The 23,308-nt window shown below is 52.4% G+C and overlaps 1 protein-coding gene across 3 annotated transcripts in view; it reads left to right on the top strand.

Moving 5' to 3' along the window:
* The window catches only part of DSCAML1 (DS cell adhesion molecule like 1), a 350,275-nt gene that overhangs the window by 174,367 nt on the left and 152,600 nt on the right, over nucleotides 1–23,308 (top strand). The window lies entirely within an intron of this gene.

The following is a 23,308-nucleotide window of genomic DNA, read 5'->3' as shown; positions in this document are numbered from 1 at the left end:
GATCAGAAAAAATTACTCAATAAAAGTTACATCTATTTGCAAGGCTGTGTTAACCATACCAGATCATCAAGTATTAATGTCATCTCCCCATCGTGGAATTGTTATAGTCCACAATTGCATTGCTACTAAACTTTTCATTTGCTCATGCGTATCCCCTGTCTGCGTTTCCCCTGAGGTCTCATCCGCCCAGCATCACCCACAGTACTTGGCTCGATGCCCTTACCCAGGAGCTCTCGAGACACACGTCACGAATCAAAATGTGTACGCGGCCGTGCAGAAACTTCTGTTAGCTTCCGTGACTGGTCTCGTTGCTTAAGAGCCGCCATGATGCAGGTGGAGAGAGAAGAAGTCTTACAATTGTCCCTTAAAGAGAATGCTGTCTCTTCCTGTTTAAAATGGTCTGTTGGGACGTAAGGTGCAAATACGCTTGTGAGGGTCCCACTCTTCTTGGGGACTCTTTCTTCCCTACTAATAAGGCCCCTGCAGTCTTTACTACCCAAGATGGCTTCTGGGTGCCAGGGAGACGAGGGATCGGACCCCTCTGGTTTCTCTGCTATCCTCTTGCCACAAGGTCCTGCCTTCCTCACCTGTCCTGCTAAGGTCTCCACGGCTCGTGGAGGTATTGTCCTGCAAAGTCTTTTCTCTCAGCAAAGGTGAGGTGTGGGGACTGTCTTCTAGGAGCCGGGGTCCCTCCGTGTGATGCCTAGGTCCCCACTCCAGCTTTCGCTAAGGTGCTCTGGATCCACCCGCACTGGCTGTGCACCATCCCTCTGCGGCTAGTCCCTTCCTTCAGGCCTCTGCTTGTGACGCTTTTGAGTTGAATTCTCTCGGGGCGCCCGGGTGGCGCAGTCGGTTGAGCGTCCGACTTCAGCCAGGTCACGATCTCGCGGTCCGGGAGTTCGAGCCCCGCGTCGGGCTCTGGGCTGATGATGGCTCAGAGCCTGGAGCCTGTTTCCGATTCTGTGTCTCCCTCTCTCTCTGCCCCTCCCCCGTTCGTGCTCTGTCTCTCTCTGTCCCCCAATAAATAAATAAATAAATAAATAAACGTTGAGTTGAATTCTCTTTCCCACTGGGACCTTGGTGGCTCCCAGGTGGCCAGCGTTGGTTAGGGCGGTGAATGGCAGAAACCCAGACCAGAGCAGAGGCAGACTGGCATCGCTTTGGTTCTGCACCTATGTGTGCACTCCTTTCCCCTGAGATTGATAGGCTGACCTCCCGCTCTGAATCAGTGGGCTGCCGCCCCATCTACCCCTCCTTCCCTTTCCTCTGAAGCCTGTCCTGACCTAGTCTCCAAAGTAGATAGACTCAGTCACAAACATCAAGAGCCCACGCTGGGGTCAGGAAACAAGGTGGTGGGGAGCTTACCCCTGGAGTCAATGGATGGCCGAATGTGCACGTCTGGAAAGAGTGGGTATCCACCTTGCCCCCTTCCTATGAAAGAGACCCTCGCTTCTGGGTAGTCTGCTCTTGGAGCCTTATGCTTACAACTCTGGTCCTAGTCGATGGTGAGCTTCCTGAGGGCAGGACCGATTTAGGCATCTCTGTATTCTGACCGCTCAGCACTCTGCCTGGCATCTGGAAAGTTCTCAGTAAGTGTTGCCTGAGAAAACAAGTCAACACTCTCCCTACACCGATTCCTATATCAAATTCCACTCTTCCTCGGTGAAACACTTCCCCAGAAGGTTTTCCTGGGTGAAGAAGCTGTAGGCTGTTTGTAGCACGTTTGAAGGAAAGGGACATTCGAATCAAGTCCACATGTCCTTCCTTGGGCTACAACAACGAGCTAGCCTTAGCAAGATGAAAACTCACAGAGATAAAGAAGATCCCGAAAATCTCCCATTCAGGCAGACAAAGGGGGAACCTGGCAGACTGATTATCTTTGGAGCCAGAACAGGGTCAGGGTGGGTGGGATGGATGGGATCCATGTCAAATTAAGAATGACCTTTTTGGAAGCGCCTGGGTGGCTCAGTCGGTGAAGAATGACCTTTGTGGGGCACCTGGGTGGCTCAGTTGGCTAAGCGTTGGCTCAGGTCATGATCTCACAGTTCGTGAGTTCGAGCCCTGCATCAGGTCCTGTGCTGACAGCTCAGAGTCTGGAGCCTGCTTTGGATTCTGTGTGTGTGTGTGTGTGTGTGTGTGTGTGTGTGTGTGTGTGTCTGCCCCTCCCCTGCTCGTGCTCGCTCGCTCGCTCACTCTCTCTCAAAAATAAACACTAAAAAAAAAAAAAAAAAGAATGACCTTTTTAATCAGTATATCTAAGAGAAGAGAGATATTCCAGAGAATTTTATAGCTGTCTGTCTCGAATACTTGAAGGGGCCACAGTACAGAAAACAGAGCACGTTCCTTTAAAGGTCTAGCTGTAATCTGGGTGGACCTTAAGCAAGTGGGTTTATTTGTAAGGGGGTTTTGGTACTTAGAGCTGCTTACAGGTGGAGCAGGCAAGGCGTGCGGTGGTGCATTCCTGTCACAGGCAGGGCTGACACAAAGACTGAGCAACCTTCTCCAGGAGCGGCGAAGGTCGGGAGGCTCCTTCCGGCAGCCACAGAAGCCGTGGGAGGACAAGGAGGTGTTCCCCGGTTTCCGCTGTGTTCCTCAGAATCCACTCACAGGGAGACCTCAGGAGGGGAGGGAAGAAAGGACCCCAAGAAAGTGGGATCCCCGGCCCCCTGCAAACCTGAAAGCTCCGTGGGGCGTCATCATGGCATCACTGGCTGTTTCAAGAATGATTTTCCATGTGCCCAACGGAAAAGTTCAGCCTTGCTCTCCCCATTACACAGAACAGAAGACTGAGGCTGGGGAATGGGCAGGATAGTAACTGTTGCCACGTTCTGCGCGCTTACCAAGCCCTGGGCTGGGTGTTGTACGAGGAAGTCGGGGTTCACTCCGGTGGATGGATGAGGAAAACTCATGCCCAAGGACATTAAGTGACTCCCCTACCCCACAACGGAACAACTAGAAAGAACCCAAGCCGGGGTCCAAATCCATGTCTGTCTGGCTTCAGCACGGCAGGACGTCCCCTGGAACAGGAAGTTCTCATCCAGACAGCTTGAACTAGGGCCAGAAACCCCACCTTGACCCCCTCATCTCTCCCCAGCACCCCAGCCATCTCTGCCACTTGTCCAATCACCCCATCCTCAGACACCTCCCTCCTCCGCCCTTGCAGGCTACCCTGACCTACCGGAGAAATCTCATCCAACAAAGACAGACTCCATGTGCCCAGGACTAAAAGAAGCCAGGTGGTGGAGTAAATGAAAGTTGGCTGAGAGCCCCCGTTTAAGTGCTGTTCCATTCTGCCTTGTCTTTGCATTCTGGGCTGTGCTGCCTTTACTGTGACTCTGCATGGTCAGAGGGCTCTGTGCCGGCTGCAGAGGGAGGCTCTCCGGGCTGGAAACGGGGGGTTGGCGCAAGGGTTGGCGCATGGATGTGGGAGGCCTGAGCTGAGCTCTGCGAGATGAAGGCGTGGGCAGCCCCATCTTTGCCAGCCCTGCGGGTGACCCCGGGAAGTATTTGTCAGGCTGCCCCCACCATGGGGTGGGGGTAGGGGTCCGGGCAAGGAGAAGGAGAAGGGCCTTGAGGACTTCAAGCCTGGGAGGGTTGGAGGGAGGCAGAGGAGAAGGAGGAGGACGCTCTCCAGCTGCCGTGGGCTCCATCTACAAGAGCCCCTCCGGTCGGGTCCCTCCCCCAGGCCCACAGCCAACAGCCTGTGCCACAGGCCAGGTGATAGCGGTCCCCAGAGCACCTGTCTCATGTCTCCGTGGCAGGGAGCCCTGGATCCCAGACGGGCCTTGTTGCCAGGGAGGCACAGGCAGGCAGACTGGCATGGGAGCGATCTCCTTCCGTTTCCATCTCTGGCCCCTCCGTCCGGGCTCCTGGGACCATCGAGCTACTTGGCTTTTCCACCTCGTCTTCCACGGGAGCCCTCGGAGAGGAGCGAGTACTAGAAGGAAAGGGGGTGGAGAGCAGGACTCCATGAGGAAAGTGATGTCTGCGGCCGGGCTTGGCCTACCCCACTGGAGCATGAATAAATAAACACCTGCAATAATGTGCCAGCCGCCATGCCACACCGCTTCACCAGCCAAGAGAGAATGCCTTCAAAAGAACGGAGCCTGGTGTGGGTTCATTATTCATGAGCGGAGCCCTCCAAGGTGGGGCCTCTGTTGTTTGGTGTGATTTAACATGGGCCTTGGGGGTAGGAGGCGGTCCTGGGAGGAAGGGAGGGAGATCTCTGCGCAGCAGCCAAAACCGGTAAGAGGCCAAGTTCCCAGGATTCATCTCAGAAACATGGCGGCAGCTGGTCCTCACCGGGACAGTGGTCTGTGTGCCATGGCCGTGTTGGGCCACTTCCTGTCAATGGCACCTCTCCATCCCCTGGTAGTACGTGAAATGGATTTAGGCCACCAGATGTTCGATTCGCTGCCACGTGCGGGGCACGTGCCACAGGCCAGACACCGTGCAAGCGCGCGAGGGCTTCTCAAGGTGGCTGAGAGGCTCACGTAACCTGCGAGGAGCCTGTGTGGTAGTGATACCTGGGCAGGGACGGCAGCCTGCTTAGGAGGAAGCCCTGGGCTCTGGGTCAGACAAGGCTGGGTTGGAATTCTGTCCCCTCCGGGGCCCAGCCCACGGGGCCCTGGCCCCGGCACCTGCCCATCTGAGCTTCCTCCGGATTAAATGGGGATAATACTGGAATATGTCATTTTGGAAATGTCGTTCTGAGGATTATGAATAAGGCATTTGGCACAATTCCTGGCACACGGTAGATGTTCAGTAAATTAGGGCTTCTGCCTAAAGTGATATTGGACGACTGTACGACCCTCCTGCAAATATCTGTCTTCAAGATCATTCGGGAAATCGCCTACGCTTTTTCCGTTTCTGTCCTGATTGCTTGACACTCCTGAGCTCCTCTTACGCTAGCCCTCCTGACCTCCAAATGACTGCACCGTGGCACCTTGCTGGACGAGACGAGTTGGTCTCCCCGCTCTGAATTTAAAATTTTTTCCTTCAGAACGAATACGGGGGCATCGCCCTGTGGTGTTAGCCTTATGCTTCAGGAAGTAACAAAATTAAATGGTAAACATCTAGTGAGGGCTCACCGTGTCTCAGGCCTCGGATCCATTGTGTCATGTAATCTTCGCAGCAAGCTTTGACCTAGGTAGTTCTCTGTCACCATTTTCCGGATGAAGACACCGAGGCCTGGTGGGGTTAAGCTCCCCACGGCCGGTCAGCAAGTGATGCGGTGAATACTCAAATGTGCCCGACCCCAGAGCCCTCGGCCACCACGCTATTGACATGTGGATTTCCTTCCGCTTGGAAGCCGTGTGCAGTAACATCTGATTCAGGATAGAGGCGCCATAAAGGGGCAACGTTAGGACCGAGCGTAGCAGCGAGCCGCGGGTGAGGGTTGCAGCCCGTGAGGATTTCCAGGCCGGGCGCTGGAAGGTTCTGCCAGGTCTGTGGGCTCTGCCTGCCCTTTCGCATCAGGGACCTTGCGCTGCTTTGCCCGGGTGGTAGCTGTGCGCGGGGTCTTGCCTTCCTAACCGGACGGTGATGTACTCAAGGGCAGGGGCGGGCAACCAGTCAGCTAGTACTCGTTGAGCTCCAGCCGAGCGCCTTGCCTCGGGCTGAGCACCGCAGAGGCTAAAGAGAGGCCCTTTCCCCTTCAGGAGTCACAGGCACGGGGAGAACAGTGGCCCGCCCGGCCAGCCAGCCACACCAGGCCACCTGTGCCCAGGGCCTGATGTGGAGCAGGTGGGGTTCTCTTGCCAGGCACCAGCTAAAAGTCCGCCCATCTTAGGGGCACAAAGTGGAGGCTTGTACCCGCCTGCCAAGTGGAAGTTCCTCTTTGTCGAGATCAACAAAAGGCAGCACTTCTGGGCACAGCCAGGTAGAGTTGCTGCTTTGGAGGCGGCAACAGAGGCACGAAATGCAAAATGACTTCTTGATCCATCTGTGCCTTTGAACGAGAAACAGACCTGGGCTTTGTGGGTATGTTGCCTCAACACAGCAGCCGAGAATTGTCGTCAGACTGAAAGGCGGTCCTACCAGCTCCTGCTCAGGGATTGAACACAGGGTCCTGCTGTCCTGGAAAGCCTATCTCTGGATAGACGCCACTCAGCTGGGCTGGTTTGGACCCCCGTGTGTTCAGGTCTCTCCATCCCAGGAACCAGTGAGTCAGAGGTGGTCCTGGGGGCAAAATTGGAGCAAGGCTGGGCTTCCCAACCCAGATTGTCTTGCCCTGCATTTTCCCTCCTAGTAAGACCTGCTCCCACCCATTCAAGGGCGTGATACTCTCCTGTGTCTCTCTCTTCCTTTCAAATCAGTGCTTATCCTCGGAAAAGGCTGTAGAAATTTATTCTTACTAAGAAGTAAATAACTGAACACATTTTATAGTGTTCCCTCTCTCAGGGATGTTAGCATTTAAACCAGGATCAAAGGTTTAAGCAAAAGGAATAAAACATGAATAGTGGAATTTCAGGTCATAGTGGATGCTGAATAGTGTTTTGGATGGTGTGGTGCTTCTGGATCTTTCATAGTGGTACCGCCTGCTCTAAATGTAGGCTGGTCCTGACTTTAGGAGGGGAGGTCTCAGCTGGATGCTCTATTGACCTCGAAAGGTTAAAGTAAATCTCCTGATGAAGAGTTCCAGCACCCCACCCCACCCTCTTTGTCCTGGGGTTAAGGCCCCTGACCCTGGTTTCCTGATAGGCTGGGAAGGGTTGATGATCCAGGGTCAGGAATCAGTGTGAGATCCTGTGCCTTTGGTGTTTTTTTTATCTCTGTGTCTGAGACCAGAAATGCTGGACCAGCATTCCCTGCCATCATAGCATTTGGATCTTACGGTGGTTTATTTCAAGCTGGGGGTATGAGAAGGACGGAGGGAGGAGCAGTGGGTGCAGGGTGGGGGCAGGGAACAGCTGGCCTGCCTTTGAGGGAGCAGCTGCTACGGAGCCTGCTCTGTGCGTATACAGCAAAACGGTGGCTTTTCCTAGTTTTCAAGGGATCATCTCATTTAAAATTCCAGCTGAGGAGGTGAGAACTACCCTCAGATGATTCCTGTCCTGCTTCCAATCCTCCTGCAGTGTCCTGCAGAGACCCTCCCCAGTGCCCAAGCGCAACTGGGTCCGTGGGGTCCTATCAGCTTGTCCCATGCCGCCGCCTCCTCCCACGGTAGCCTCTGGGCCTCCTGCAGAAGCCAGCTCGGGCAAGAGAAAAGGTTCCGGGCCCTTCATCAATCACCTTCTCCCTGCCTGGCAGTGCCCAGGGGAGGGAAGCCGCCATACCGCCGCATGGCACGGTTACCAGCAATGCCAGGAGATAATGACAGGTTGAGTGTTTTCTGCCTGGTGAGGAGTTGCATGCAAATGACTCAGCTCTGAATAGGCTTAATTGTCAATGCCTGATGTGGTGGCTCAGACCATCGCTCCTCCCTCCTCTGGTGGGGAGAAAAGGGAGTAGGGAGTGAAGGGGATCCTGTGGTGTGGGGAGGGATAGGCTCAGAATGGCCAGCGGGACCCAGAGCCCAAGGGAGAGGGAAGCTGGCATTTCCCTTCCACAGGGCCGGGCCTGCTAGTGCACAGCTGTGAGCAGAGAGTGGGGATTTACTCCCCGACATGATCCAGAGTGAGATGTGACTCTACAACCGTAAATCCCTTTACGCATCGCAGCTCAGCCGAGAGAGGCTGTCACGTGCCTGCAAGATGTTCCCTCTCGGCCAGCCAGGCCCAGCCCCAGGAGGAGAAAGGAGGGGCTGCAAAAGACAAGGCAGTGAGTGCCCTCCCTCTGTGGTGCATCAAGCGCTGCCCCAACTTACCCCCCAGGAACTCCCACGTGGGTGCTGGCAAAGCCAGACAGAGACCAGGCAACGAAAATTCAAGGGTGGTCGGTGGTAGGGAAGGCCAACGCTGACAGAATGCTTCCTTCGTTTCAGGCCTTTTGGAAATCAATGCTTATTCTCAGAGTAAACTCATCCACTCCTCACCCTATCTCTGTAATGTAGGTTCTGTGAGTATTGCCCACTGTGTTTGCAGAGAAGGAAGATAAGGCATAGAGAAGTTAAGTAACCTTGTTCCAGATCACACACGTAGGCAGAGCTGAGATTCAGATGCAGAACTTGGCCCTTCACTTTGTATCCTGCCATTCCCTCCCCGAGGGCGATGAGCCACGCACCCTGTGCTCTCCTGGAGTCAGGGCAACAAACAGCTGAGTCCTCGATGCTAAGCTGGGCTTTAGTGTCTGTCTGTGAGTGACCACCACTGTTGGTCTAATGTTTGTACATCTGTGTGTATTGTGTGCGTATCTTCTGACCCAGCTGGGAATCCTTTGACCCAACAAAGGCCGGGGTCCTGCAGCCCTTACTGGGTTGAATACTGGATTGGAGTCTATTTGGATGAAAGCACAGAGTGGTGCCAGATAACTTTTGTAGGAGGAGGAAAACACCATGTTCACAGAGACCACCTTTTCTACCCATTTTATACCTGGGGGTTCCGTGTGGGATTTCATTGGGAGAAAGGCATCCATACTCCAAAGAAAATGATCCAATACTAGAAGATTCCTAAGGGCTCATCCCACAGTTCCATGAATCCAGATAATAAGGAGCCACTGAAGACTTTTGGGGGAAGCGGTTTGGAAATCCTCTTCCAGCCACTGGTATCCCAGGGTATGGGAGTAAGGACTATAATTAAACTTGGACTTCCAGTGGCTTCGGGCTGGATAATGAAGGGGAAGCAACTGCACGTTCCCAGTAGCAACCAAAATATAGGGATGGATCCGATATCACCTAGTCATGCTAGGGTCTGGGGCAAAAAAGAAGGAGGTATACACCTGTGAGGTTCTAAGAAAAGGTTCCTGGTTTTGCAGCAACCACCCAGGAGTTACCCCGAGCTGGAGCAAAATGTGTCATGTTAATTGGTCAGAAATTCTCTAATTACTGAAAGGAAATTGGTGCTGAGATCTGTATTACTATAATAACTATAATTCCACCACATTAGTGTTATTAAATGTCACTGGGTGATTGCTTTCCAGGTGTTTAAATTCTTAATGCATTTATTCTTTCAAAACTTTGGGCACCAACATCAAAAAAAGAAACCCAGCCCCAAATGAGACAGTCAGGAGGCCCTCTCAGAGATCTTACTCAGTTTAAACCCAAGCAATTTCGCCCTGATTTTGAAATCACAACAAACGTACTTGGGGTTTGTAGAACTGCATCGCCAGGATGCTATGATGAAAGTTGACCCATTGCCACACAAAGTGCCTCCCTGCTCATGTTCCCCCCTTTTCAATAGCTCACCCCCACCCCAAACTCTGAAATTATATAGACAAGGGCAAAGAAAGGTTTGGAGTTTATATTTGATGGGCCTGAATGTAGACAGAGACCAAAAAAAAAAAAAAAACAAAAACAAAAACAGCCAGAATTTCTCCATAGAGTCAATAACTCCCAAGGTGGGGAAAAAGTATACTGAAGCCCAAACCTGTTTCGGCCTAGGGTCCTGAGCTGCACTTTGGAAAGCTATCATCCTCTAAAACACCCTAGACACCCAAGATGATATAGCAGAATATATCTGGGATATAAGCAAACCTGAGTTCTGATTTTGCCTTTACTCTTCAGTCTTGGGCAAGTGGCTGAACTAATTCTTACCCTTAAGTTCAATGGAGTAATCAGTTTCACCCATAGGATATGGGAAAACGTTAAGGTTCTATGGAAACTACCATCGTTTTTATTGTTGCCGTGTCAAAATGCATTATACCAAAGGTAATCCCCTTGGAGAATCTCAGAAAATAGCCAGAATGGATGCATCTGTTAGGCTGGCATTTCAGGTCTCTTAAGCTTTTACAGTGGGAGAGAGGAGAGTTGGACAGAATGTCTGAAAGTGTCGTATTTTGCTTTTTCTCATCCACCCTGTTGGGGGAAATGTTAAACAACTAAATGACCAATGAATGTTTTACTTCTTCACTCTATGTATGTTTTTGGATTCTCCCTGCCCAGGGCTTGACCTAAGTTTATGGATAGGACTAGACATAACACGCCTTATATGCTCAATATGCCTAGACTCACCGTATCTCTGGTTGATTTTGTTTTCTTTTTAGTGATGATATTTGCAAAGATGCAAAAAAGAAAGAGGGCTTATGGATGATGATTCTAGGATTAACAATTTTCTTTTCAAGTTAAAGAAGAAACGTTTAAGTTGCAAAAAGAGGTCAGGAGAAGGCAGCACCCAAGTGAAAAAATTAACAGTAATCGATAGCAGCTCCTTCTCCCGGGCTGACAGAGGCCTTGGCCTTGAACTCCGGTTGGGTCTTAACTGCTCACTGCCCTGCCCTAGCACACATTCCTTTCAGATGCCTTCTTTGCAGAGCAGTCTTTTTGTCTAGCAAGGGGGCGGAGGCCCTTCTGGCGCTGTCCCAGGTCCTGAAATGCCACGGGTTCCTGTCTTCGTGATTAAACTGGCTCTGGAGCGTTCCCCTCCAGTCAGCTGTTGTGTGGAAGCTAATTTCCATATAATAACATTTTGTTATTTGTAATAAATCATAGCCACAGTAAGGTGACTGGGTTATGTCATTATTTGCAAACCTACAGAATGTAATTATAATATGTCTGAAAACCTCCATGCAGAACAGTGCAGTTCCAGCCACAGCACCGTCCAATAATAATAAAAATTTATATTGTGCTTTATGTGACCGCTCATCACTGTAACCGCTCTATGCCAAGGGAAAAGAAAGCCCACACCAGTGACAAATTCACGGACGTGGAAACCTTGTAAATGCCAAACTAGGTGATCCCGAAGCTAGCTACTGGGTTTCCTCCTTTCTTTTTCTATGAACCTTTTATTGTAACAGACTGGATGTCCAGGTTTGCCTCTGCATTCAGAATTATAAGCTCTTTTTGGAGTTTCCCTTTTATACATCGAATACACGTGTGTCAGCCTTGGCTAGTCTTGGTTCATAGGGATTAACTTTTTGAACAATATGCCTATGTGTGCTCTCTTTTGCGTCTTTCTCCCCACATCTCTATCTCCCACCCCCCCCCCCCGCCTCATCATTATTTTTCTAGAATGCATGGTTCCACAGTGCTTTTTGTGAGCACTGTGAAGCAGCTTCCATAGGCAGTAATCCTATGCAGTATTCATCCTGCATCTGTTTTCTCTCATGTTGAATGTCACTCAAGCCTAGAAATATATTATTACAATTAGAAGTGGGCTTCCAATTGTCTCTCCTGCCCAACCTTCTGCTCTGTGCCCTTGGCATGCCCAGCTGGGATTTTTTCCTGATAGGAATGGCAGGTTCTGATTAGAAGATGCTCTGAACTTCCAGGGAGGTTGGTTTCCTGGTAAGAAACCCATTAAAAGTAGAGCTTCTTGTTTCAAAAGCTCTGGACTTAGGACTAGAATTCTCCACCATCCCATGCCCGAGATCTTGTATAATTCTGGGAGGAAATTCCCCCACTTGAGCCACAGTGGTCTTACTTTTATTGCGTGCATGGTGGTGGCAGCTCTCTCAGATAATTTTGCTTAGGGCTGTGAAATTTGCCTTCAAACCTGAAATTGAATTCAATCCAATGCTTTCAGCCAGAGCGATAGCCTTGTGTGTTTATCTCTTTCCCAGGTATGTTTGCAGTTATTGATGCTGAGTGTGGTCATTTATCATGGACAATACAGAACAAAAAAGAATTTATTAATAAATTTCCTGCTCCCATATGATTTTGTCTTGGAACTTAAGACATGAAATCTTGCTCCTTAGCCACTTTTTCTTACGTATTTCCACAGCTGCTATCCTTTTTATCCTTTTACTTTGGGAGGGTTGTTGAGAAAGGTGGCCTTACGTTGGTTGTGATGGAATTAGAACTTGGAAGGTGCTTTTGTTTCTGTACATGAAGTTCCCAAAAACCCATCTCAGGGTAGCCCCCACAGGGGTGGGGAGGGGGAGGGGGAGGGGGATGGGACGGACATTGACAAGCTCTTCCTGACTGTGAGGTAAGGTAGGAAAATGCATCATTAGGGAGAGAGGCCCATCTTCTGTCTTATGAGATTTTTGTGGAACTACTAAGCAGGGCCAACCCTAGCATCTTAGGGTTCTGGAAAACTCGGGAGGTCTATCACAGTCTATCCACACAGAGGAGTAGAGGAGAATAGTAGGTCGTCTTAAAGTGATGCTTTCAAAGCTGACTTACTGATACAGAAGAAAGCCCTTATTATAACATAAGGTGGGGGAAAAAAACCAACACAGAAAATATTGCAAATAAAGTCTGATCTCATGCCCCCCCCCCCAAAAGACTGGAAAGAAATGCACCCACAAAGCATCTGAATATTAACTAATATCTCTTCTTGGTGGGATTGCCGCTGATTTATATTTTCTTATTTCTGCTTTTTAAAATTTTCCAAATTTCTTCCAATGAATATGTATCATGTTTTAATGAGAAAAAAAAAGCAGATGTTTTAAAAGCTCTTCAGAGACAGTGGCTCCACTGACTTCCTTGATCCCTATTCTAATGACTCTTCCATCCGTCCCCCACCCTCACTGTGAAGAAAGCCTTCCTCATTAAAGCTCCCCTATAGCCTTCCCTCACCCTCATTTCTTCCGAGAAGTGCCTTAAGGAAATATCAAAGGGTGTGTGTGTGTGTGTGTGTGTGTGTGTGTGTGTGTGTATCTGATTGTGTGAGTGAAAGAGAAAGAGTAATCATTATATCAGGAAGGAGGAAACCCACCATAGAAATGCAAAACAGAACCTCCAAGAAAGGCAAGGGTGAACTAGAGAGGAGGCCCATCTTGACAAAGGTAACAATGGAGAATTAAAATCCCACCACAGAAACTGTCAGAGGGCAGGGGATTGACAGAACTGAATAATAGAGAGGGTCTATCCAGGGGGAAAAGGGGGCACACCCTCTGCCCTTCCCTCGCCCCCTTCTCTCCCTGGGCTCCAAACCTAGGGGACTAAAGACCTCTGAGGAGAGGAATGGGGATGCCACAAACCAGGAAGGGACCTGAGGAGTCCTACCAGGGAGAGAGGAGCAAATAGCGAGTTGAGGATCTGGCCCCACTACAGGAGATTGTCTAGCCCACTGGGGACATCTAGAGCACACATGTTAAGGCCGGAGCACAGCGCCCTATTTTGCAGAAGCTGATGCCCAGAGGAAGTCATGACTGTTCCTGGAGTCTTAGAACAAGAGACCCAAGCAGGTGTGCATGCCATGTTAGGAACATTGGCAAGTTGGAAGGGCTTCTCCGCCGGGGTGGTATCCCCATCCCTGTGGGTGTGTGAACACCCTGGGGCATGTTTGGTTGTTACAAATGACCACGGGGTGCTACTGGCATTGAGTGTGTGAAGATACCTAGACTCACAAAGGAAAGTGCTGGCCCAAAATTCCAGTACCACCCTATGTTGAGAAACAGCAGGAAATTTACTCTGGAGTTGGAGTCAAAAGCAGGGACCAACATCCATGTATGTCTCTTGGAATTCCTTGAGATTTGCCTTTGCTCCCTTCTCTTTGCTTTGGCAAAACTGACAAAGGCTGATGTCTCGCTTCCCTGTATAACCATACCAGGTGGGACCTACCTCCCATTTTAAGAAGGCCCTTAGAAATAAAGCTGGTTTGGGGGTGCCTGATTTGGTGAAGCATCCAACTCTTGATTTCAGCTCAGGTCATGAACTCACCATTTGTGAGTTTGAGCCCCACATTGGACTCTGTGCTGACAGTGCAGAGCCTGCTTGGGATTCTCTCTCTCTTTCTCTCTCTGCCCCTCCCCAGTGCACTCTCTCTCTCTCTCTCTCAAAAATAAAATAAACATGAAAGAAAGAAAGAAAGAAAGAAAGAAAGAAAGAAAGAAAGAAAGAAAGAAAGAAAGAAAGAGGAAAGGAAAGGAAAGAAGAGAGGAGAGGGGAGGGGAGGGGAGGGAAGAGAAGGAAAGGAAAGGAGAAAGGAAGGAGAAAGGGAAGGGAAGGGAAGGAGGAAGGGAAGGAGGAAGGGAAGAGAGGGTGCCCGGGTGGCTCAGTCGGTTCAGCATCTGACTGTGGCTCAGGTCATGATCTCACGGTTCGTGAGTTCAAGCCCCGAATCCGGCTCTGTGCTGACAGCTCAGAGCCTGCCGCCTGCCTTGGATTCTATGTCTCCCTCTCTCTCTGCCCCTCCCCTGCTTATGCTCTCTCTCTCTCAAAAATAAACAAACTTTAAAAAAAAATTTTTTTTAAAGAAAACTGATTTAATACAATGGTTCAAAGACAATGGGAACCCCACATCCTGTGACAGGCAGAAATCAGGTTCCGCTGCTCTGTTTCTGGAGGCCTCAAACCCATGCAGCCTTTGGTCTTCTACCAAATGACCCGGCCTCTGGGACTGGGGGGTTGTAAGAAGCCTAGACGGCAGCCCGGGGTGGTTGGGGCCGGCTTCTCTCTGGCCTAATGCTCCCCTCTGCAGGGAGCATGGGACGACTTTCGTCCTCGTGTTTCGTTTGTCAGACTCTAATTAAGGCACCCGCCCAGCAGCCCTGAGGTGCTACCTAAATGACCCCCGGGTGAGGGGGCCCCCGGGTGAGGCCCACGAAGAGGCAGCTCCGCAGCTGCCAGGGGTAACCTGCCTTTTTAGGCAAGAAGTACAAGAGGTGGGGACCGGTGGAGAGGGTGGAAACAGAGCTGAGCTAAGGAGCAGAAGACGTCTGTTTTTCTCGGTAGTGAGGCCCGAGTTTGCTGACCGCCGAGCATTTCTCTGTGTAGACCGGTTTGATCAGATAACTGTCAAGGGCGAGACAGGCAAACACGGGGCCTTTAGACCATTTATCAGCGGATCGAGAGGCCGGGCCATTTCCCGCTGCCGCCTCTCTGCAGGGACGGAGGCAGGGACGCCCTCTTGTTCCGTGACGCATAAGTACCCGGGACTGTGCTAACACTTGGGACCCTTATTCCCTCTAAGCTTCACAGTCCCCCTCTGAGGTGGCTGTTCTTAGCCCATTTGTGGGAGAGAACACCGAGGCCGGAGGCAGTCACTACACCAGGGAAACACTGCTGGAGTTCACGCCCAGAGCAGTGTGACGACAGAGCCCTTCCTCCTGAGCCCCGTCATGGCAGCAGTTTGCTGGGGCGGCTGGGAGCTCAGGCTCTGGAACCAGGCTGCCTGGATTCAAGGCCTGCTTCTACCCTTCGCTAGCTGAGTGACCCTGAGGCACAGAATCAGCCTTATGACGCCTCGGTTTTTGCATCTGAGAAGTGAGGCTAATAATTATTCCCACCCCACAGGGTCACGGAAGGGACTAGGTTATTGAACACTCTCAAGCGCCTCGAACATCGCCAGGCATGTGGTGGAGACTCTGTGACTGTTAGCTATTAATACAATGCCTGCTGTCCGTTAGTGACCCTAGGGGTCTCCAGCCTCCAATAGGGAGAGACCTTCAAAGTTAGACGTCCAGGGTGGATGGCGCTTTGTGGCCAGGACACAGGGGAGACCCTAAAGATGGCAAAGACACAGACCCAGCCCTCAGGGAGCTTCTGGGGAACTGGAGGGCCCGCACGCACGCGCATGCACCCCATGCTTCAGACACCGAGTGAGGACAGCGTGAGCTCGGGGGGTATAAAGTGGCGAAGGGCTGCTGAGGCTCCACCCAAGCTGTGAGGCGTTCTTGGCCGGCACAGCGTCCGGGAGGAGGTGCACTCTGAGGGTACAGAGGGAGTACAGGATGACAGCCTGGAGTCTCTGATCAGGAGCCTTCAATACGGAGGGAGGCCCCGGTGAGGGCTTCGCGTGCGCCAGCAGGAGAGTTCTAGAGGAAGGAGGAATCTCTTGGAGCCGCCTCCCCGGGAGCTGCTCCTCCCTTTTTCCAGAACGTGCGGCGAACGGGGCTCCCCAAGCCTTCTGTGACACCAGTCTCTGAGGGAGAGAAGTCAGCCGCTGGCCCCAGGTCGGCTAAAAGCCCGACGGGGAGCAGAGGTAATTTATGAGGAGGACGCTGAAGCAATGCAGGCAGAGCAAGGGAGGCAGAGGGAGCGCAGCCCAGACACATAAATATCAAACACAGAAGCGTGGGTTCCTGCCTCCCCACGTCCCGAGACATATAATATTACAGATCGCAGCTTGCACGGGCGCTCGCGTATTCCTGCCGCTCTGATACAATACAGTAAATGCTTTGTGACAGTAGCTGAGTGGATTCTGTGTGCTGAACAGATGTCTTCCAGCAGACGAGGTTTCTGTGACTGTGTATCACATCGAGCTTTCATCAATTATACATCCCTCCTCATTACAGAAGCCGGCGCTCATGACGGCACGCAGCGGTTAAGTGAGAACCTGGCCAGGCTGAGAAGCCGGCGGCAAACTTTGAAGGTGCTTTTTGGGTGAGGGGGTTGCTGGAACCACCTCCTTTCCCCAAAGACCCCGCCTCACCCCCCACCCCCACCCCGCTACCGCCTTATAGGTCTGATACCCACCCCCTTTCTTATGCTACCTGAGCTAGGGTGATTTTTTTTTTCCATTTAAAAAAAGGACTATTGCAAATATTTCAAATTGGGATCAGTAGTGAACTTCATGTACCCATCACTCGGATTCAACAACTGTTAAGGTTGTCCATGTTACCTTCCTGTCTCCCTGGACTTCGTGCTGAAGTGTTTTAAATCTTTTTTAACAGTTTATTGTTTAATTTTGTTTAATGTTTGTTTTTTGTTGTTTTTTTTTTTTTTTTGAGAGAGAGAGAGAGAGATAGGCAGATCGCCAGGGGCAGAGGGGCAGAGGGGCAGAGAGGGAGGGAGACGCAGAATCCGAAACAGGCTTCAGGCTGTCAGCGCAGAGCCCGACATGGGGCTCGAACCCACAGACCATGAGATCATGACCTGAGCCAAAGTCGGACGCTTAACCGACTGAGCCACCCAGGCGCCCCTGATGTTTATTTATTTTTGGGAGAGACAGAGACAGAGACAGTGGATGGGGGAGGGGCAGAGAGACAGGGAGACACAGAATCCGAAGCAGGCTCCAGGCTCTGAGCTGTCAGCACAGAGCCAGATGCGGGGCTTGAACTCCTGGACTGCGAGATCATGCCCTGAGCTGAAGTCGCACGCCCAACCGACCGAGCCACCCAGACGCCTCTGAACTGTTTTAAAGTGAATCCCATCCTCTTGTAATTTCATGTCTATAAACTCAGTAGGAATCTTTCAAAGAGGTAGGGCTATCTCCCGTAGAACCATATCATCATTAATGCTACTTACAAAATTAGCAACGCTTCCCTGTCCTCAGCCAGTACAGGACTCTGTATTTGGGGGTCTTTGTGGCTTACGTTCTCCTCCCTGCCACTGCCCTGAACCCCACTCTGCAGGTAGAATAGCTGTTAGAGCTTGCCCGGCGGTCTTTCTGCAGCAGCTCTGAAATTCACCCGTCCCCAGACCCCAGCCAGAGCTCAGATAATATTCTGTCCTCAGCCTCCTCTTCCGGCTCGCAGGGACAGCAGGGCCAGAGTTCTGAAGAGGACCCTGTGCACACACCCTCCAGGCGGGACTTGTGTGGCAGGACAAGCAGACCCAGCAGGTATTGGGGGCGGGGTGGTGACGGGGACAACTCAGATGTGCCAGGCTGCAGCTTTTGTGCACAAGGCCTCACTTCCCAAAATGTGGTACGCGTGCCCTTGTGGCAAAGCAGGCAATTCTAGGTGGCGCATAGACCAGCACTTAAAAGGAGAAGTTATGCACTTAATTTTTATTTTAAAAAAGTCAGAACCAGCACATCAAGCTCAGGGTTTCACGGACATGGTGATCATCAGATGAGTTCGGCCAAAAAATGTCTGCTAATTTAAGGTCTGTTTTGAGAAGAACGTTACATAAATGATAATGCAGAGGCACTTGGAGAAGGCGGAAAAATTCCTAGGGGGACCCAAATCCCTGAAGTGTAGGAGCCCCAGTGTGGTGGAGGTCGGAGATTTGAACCAAGGTACTTTGAATTTCAGTCCTAGTTCTGCTGGTTACTGGTCAGTGACCTTGACCGGTTCACTCAGTGTCTCCGGGCCTCACCCTTTCAACTGTATAATGAGACTATGCCTGTCTTTCTCAGGAATGTCTAACTGGGTGTTTTCTTTCTTTTTTTTTTTTTAATGTTTATTTTTGAGACAGAGAGGGACAGAGCATGAACGGGGGAGGGTCAGAGAGAGGGAGACACAGAATCTGAAACAGGCTCCGGGCTCTGAGCTGTCAGCACAGAGCCCGACGCGGGGCTCAAACTCATGAACCATGAGATCGTGACCTGAGCCGAAGTTGGACGCTTCACTGACTGAGCCACCCAGGCACCCCTAACTTGGTGTTTTCAAATGGGAAAACCTACAAGGGCAAATTTTCAGATACACCCAGAAGTCCCCAGTCTCGAGCTTCCTGTGGCTCCCGTCACCTACCCACTCCCTGGGGTTCCACGCAGCTCGGAACCTGGACCCAGCCACTCAAATCATCTCTGAGTGCTGCAGGTTGCTAAGCCTGGCCATTGTAATAAGCATCGATTATCATTATCAACATTATTATATTTACCTAAGATCCCTGGTGCATACGAAAACGCAGAGGGCCCTCGCACATCCTTTGCTTTACAAGAACGATTTGCCGTGTCTAAAAACCACTTCTAGAATTAATTTGCCTACTGCAAACAATTTATATTAATGAAAACACATTGAGTTGGGGGAAGGGAGGGCGGTTCTGCCTGCAGAATGTGTTTGCTTTGTTCACCTACAATAAAAAAGACTTTGAGTGCGTGTTTGTTTTGAATAAATGAATATCTGGGTGACGGGAGCAAGGGCTGCCCCGTGCCTCTGATGCAACTTGGTCTAGCGGTCCTCTCCGAGGCGGATCGCGGCATCGGCAGCAGGCTGGCTCTGGTCGCTTGCATTTTAATACCTAGTGATGCCTGTCATCTGCATCGCTGTATTCACAGGCCCCCTCTCGGGCTCGTATTTGATCATGGCGAAGAAAGACGCTGCCGCCCCCTTCCCCGCTCTCATCTGAGGCTTGGAATAAGCCAAAGCGGGGCGCCTCTGAGCCCCAACCCCAGTTCTCCCTGCAGGAGCCTCCCCCAACCATGCCTTGTGCTTCTTTACAGCGGCTACTCTCCCCCTGCATGTGCTTATTCTATTTATTTGGGTCGATGAGGCTCATTTTCCTCTCTACAAATGGCAGCAGGGTCCCCTGATCCTGCCCTGATGCTCCCCGCTTGTCCGAGGGCACGGGAGATGGGAGGAGAAAGAGGAAGAAAAAAGTAAGGGGGATCCAGCGAAGTGGGGTGGCTGTGAGGATGGGGACGGGAACCCCAAGCCCACCTCACCTGCCTGCTCCCCACCCTGGGCGCCAAGGTCAATGTGTGGACCTCAGCCTGGCCCACCCGCCTCACTGGATCCCCCTGTTGGGATTGCAATCATCGCAAATGTTTAGCGCTCGACGGTCCCTTGATGATACCGTACACCAGAGCCCTCTGCGGCGCCCGGCCGAGGCTGTGGGGCGTGGAGCCTCCAGTTCTGCCTCGCTGGCATCCAGGGCGCCCGTGTGTCTGCAACATAACCTACAAAACGCTTCCTGCCCCTCGACGCACCTGCTCAGGGGCCCCTGGGAGAGGAGGGCTTTGTCGATGTGGCTTTGTTTGGGAGCCGTAGCCTGTGTTATCCCGGATTAATCTGCCCCTGCAGCTTGCATAGGCTACCTAAGGCCGGACGGGAAACCAGGAGTGACCAGAATGGGCCCTCTAATTAGCAAGGTGGCACGCAGGCCTCGGTGAGCGGACCCCCTCGGTCCCGAAGGGAAAGGAAAGGCTACGGCAGCTGCACGTCGTGCCTTCCAAGAGGGGTCACAGACGAAGCTGGCAGAGAGGCAGTGCTGGTGGTGATATAGAGCCTGGACCCTGGTGCCGGCCTTCCGTAGTCTCCCCCTGGCCCTGCCCCCTACTAGCTCTGTGACCTTAGTGCCTCAGCCCCCCCCGATCCCGAGCTGGGAGCAACTGCGAAGCCACCCAGAGTTGCCCTGGGATTCGGGGAATTCGGATCCCCGGCCTGCTCGGGATGGCACCTGCCATACCGAAGGGCCGTGCCAGCGTCTGTGACATAAACGCGGGGAACCGTTTGTCCCCTAGCGGTGGTGGATCGTTTGTCCCCTAGCGGTGGTGACATTTAGGATGGTAGGGTCGTCACGTCCCAGGATGGCAGACTTGAAGATCCTAATCCCAGGCAGAGAAGGGCAGCGACTCCTTTGGGACCACTGGGGTCTCTCGGGCCCAGGAAGGCAACCCGGCTCTCCACACTGCCGCCAAGGAGGGGGCTCCCTCTGTGTCTGACTCACTGTCAGGGCCGGTGGAAGGGACAAAGAAGAGGTGTGACCAGCACGAACGGCCCTAAATCCTGAAAACCGAGGGAGACTTTTTCTTTTTTTTTTTTAAGTTGCCTTCCCTTCCCTTTTTTCCCCCACTCCCAGAAGAGTCACTGCTCCGAATCAATCCTCTGCCCCTTTCGTTCATCATCTCTGCGATGGCTCTGCAAAGGCAGCTGGGGTCCCGGGCTGCAGAGAGGCATGGAGAATATTGGCCTGACTCGGTTCTGACAGGCAGTTCCTCCACCTGGGGTCCCAGGACCCCTGAAGGGGACAGGAAGAGGGAGGGAGATGTCACGAGCACTCGCAGCCCGGACCAGAGTGACAGCACTCATTGGCACGCCCCAGACCTGCCGTGGGTCTGGGGAACAGAGCAGGTACTGGGAGGCACAGTCTGGGGCTGCAGGGGAGCAAGGTGGCTGGGGCAGCATGGTGGGGACATTGGGAGAAACACAGAGGGCAGTGTCACGAGCCTGCCTGGCTGGAGCCCTGGCTCCTCCATCTTCCAGCCGGTTGACCTCGGGCCAGTTACTGACCCTGCTTCACTGTCAGTTCCTCCAACTCTTAAATAGCGATAACGACAGTATCTACACCGCCGGTCTTTGTGAGAGAATTAAATGAGCTACTGCTCCTGGCACATGTCCGCTGCCTGGTATGTCAGCTGTTTCGGTTATCCAGAAGAGTGAGGGTGGTGGTGGCAGATCTTGACCTAAGAAGGCATCCCCGGGGACAACAGCAATGGAAGCGATCCCCGGCAAAAGTTGAGCGCCTCCCCCCCCCGGGCCTGCCACAGCGCGTGGCCACCCAGCCAAAGCATTTGTCCAGAGAAGAGCCAAGCTGGCTGTGTGTGCGTGTGTGTGTGCGTGTGTGTGTCTGCCCTAGAAGACGTGATCTGGGGGGGCTGTGGGAGACGGTGAGGCAGCAGCGCACCGAACCTCACCTTGTGATTGTCACCGTCCTCTAAAACGGTCTGCTGGGCCTTGGCACTGGGCAGTCTCTCTCCCCCAAAGCTAGGGTGCCAGGTACAGTAAGTCACTAAAACACTGGGGGCTGTGGGCCTGGGTGGGGGAAACCATTCCTCCTTGGGCAGAGCACCCCACAGTGTGAGAGCGCTTTGTGTTGCTCTGCTCTCGGAAGGGCTGGGTCCCCAAGGCTCCTCCCTGGAAATCCATCACGGAAGCGGCTCGGTTTCTCTGACCTGCCTGGCACGCTCCCAGCTCCTGTCTCTGGACTTGCCGGAGTGTTCCTGCTCTCTGCTCTGTCTCGCCTCCGATCTGGATCCGATCCCGCCCGCCCCGTCGAATGGAACGGATTGAACAGCCCAGCTGAGAGCAGAGAGAGCCAGGTCAAGGGCTCAGCCCTGCGGCCTCAGTCCAGCTGCCCCCCCTTCCTGGGCCTGGGCCCCTCCACTCCGCACTCAGCTGGGAGAGGGGGTGGCTAACTTATTGCTAAGACCTTTTTCTGTTCCACCTTCCTATTAGCCAAAGTCTAGCTTAGCTATCCGGTGGGGCCCCAGCCTAATGTCTGCAAACCCTGGAAAGGGCTGCCGGTACAAAAGGCAGGATTCCTTGGTGTCCCCACATAGCCACAGAGAACAAACCTCTGAAAGATTTTGTTCTTGCAAAACCTCCAAGATTTTCTTCTTTCTACTGGAGCTAGCCTCTGCCAAGAAAACATCCCTTTTGTCCTTTCTGTCTTATCGGTGCTGCTGCCGCCATTGCAACGAGGGTCTCTCGAACTCTTGCCGTAGTGACATCAGATGAGGTCCGTCCCTATTTGTTGGTGCTGTCCGACTGTGACATTCAGGAGTAGAGACGTGTTGTACAGCCCTTCCGGTCACTGCTGGCTGGGGGCTGGGGTGGGGGGGATGTCTGAAGAACAACTTTGACCAGGGAACGGTTCCGAGTGGCACTTTGAATGGGCCTCCTGCTCCACCATCGCCGAGGAAACGCAGACTCGGGCTGCAAGTGGGAAAAGACGAGGCAGAAGGAAGAGGGCGGTGGGGGAGCCGCGTGGAAGGAGACAGAGTCCAGCCCTCACCGGGCTGCTTTGCCAAGGCACTTGGTTTCTAACCACCATTTCCCTGGGAAAGGCCTGTGCATGTGCTCAGTTGTTCTCCAAACCCTGCCGAGGGGGGCATCCTGGTCCCTAGCGAACGTAACTGCTGCCCAGAGAGGGCAGAGCTTGGTTGATGTTGCACAGCTAGAAAGAACAGAGCCGGGATTCCGGCACCCGTGTCCACACATTCTCCAGGATACTACACCGAGCTTCAGTTAGTTCGCCTGTAGAGTAGTTCACCTGATTGCACATTGCTTTGTAAACAGTAAAGGTAAACACACATGTGGAGAGAGGAGTGGATGATGGGGGCAGATGTGACAGCTGGGCAGAGTTGAGGCCACCCTGGCCGTCAGCCCCCTCCCCAACACCGTTTAAACACCCCCCCGTGCCTCAGGTGGGGGAATGGGCACTGGAGAGAGCAAGGTCAAATCCATCACTAGTATGGACTGTCTGATCTCCCCCAAAGGTCCCAGGCTTGGACTTTCATGTCTCGTGGCAAGCTTACATCTGCGCAAACAGGGCGGTAAAATGCGCATCTGGAGCTTGGGCGTGAGGTGTCTGGGAAGAGAACATCGGAGAAAGAAAGCGTCCTTGCTAGGGCTGATTTTGGATCTGTAAAAGGAAGAGGCTGTCCCAGTTGGTTCTCAGGTCCCTACTCCCGGCATTCCAGTGATCTGGAAGTGGTCAGTCACCCAGGGGCATTCATGCCTTTCTCAGCGAGCATTTCCTGAGAGCCTCCCCTGCTCCAGGCATGAGCCCGATGTTCAGGACATTCCATGAATCAGAGACCATCCTGCCCTCGGGGGGCACCTTCGGTGAAAGGCCCCTGGTATAAACACAAATGCTCTGAGAATGTGGAAAGGTGTGATTCATTCTGACAGGAAATTGGCCAAAAAGGTTTCATGGGGGGGGGGAGTGACATTTCAAGCGAGCCCCCAAGGAATGAGCCGGGTCCCCGGCCTGGGG

Source organism: Felis catus, chromosome D1 (genome assembly GCF_018350175.1).
Source record: "Felis catus isolate Fca126 chromosome D1, F.catus_Fca126_mat1.0, whole genome shotgun sequence".
Taxonomy (NCBI): Eukaryota; Metazoa; Chordata; class Mammalia; order Carnivora; family Felidae; genus Felis; species Felis catus.
This window is presented reverse-complemented; position numbering and strand designations above follow the sequence as displayed.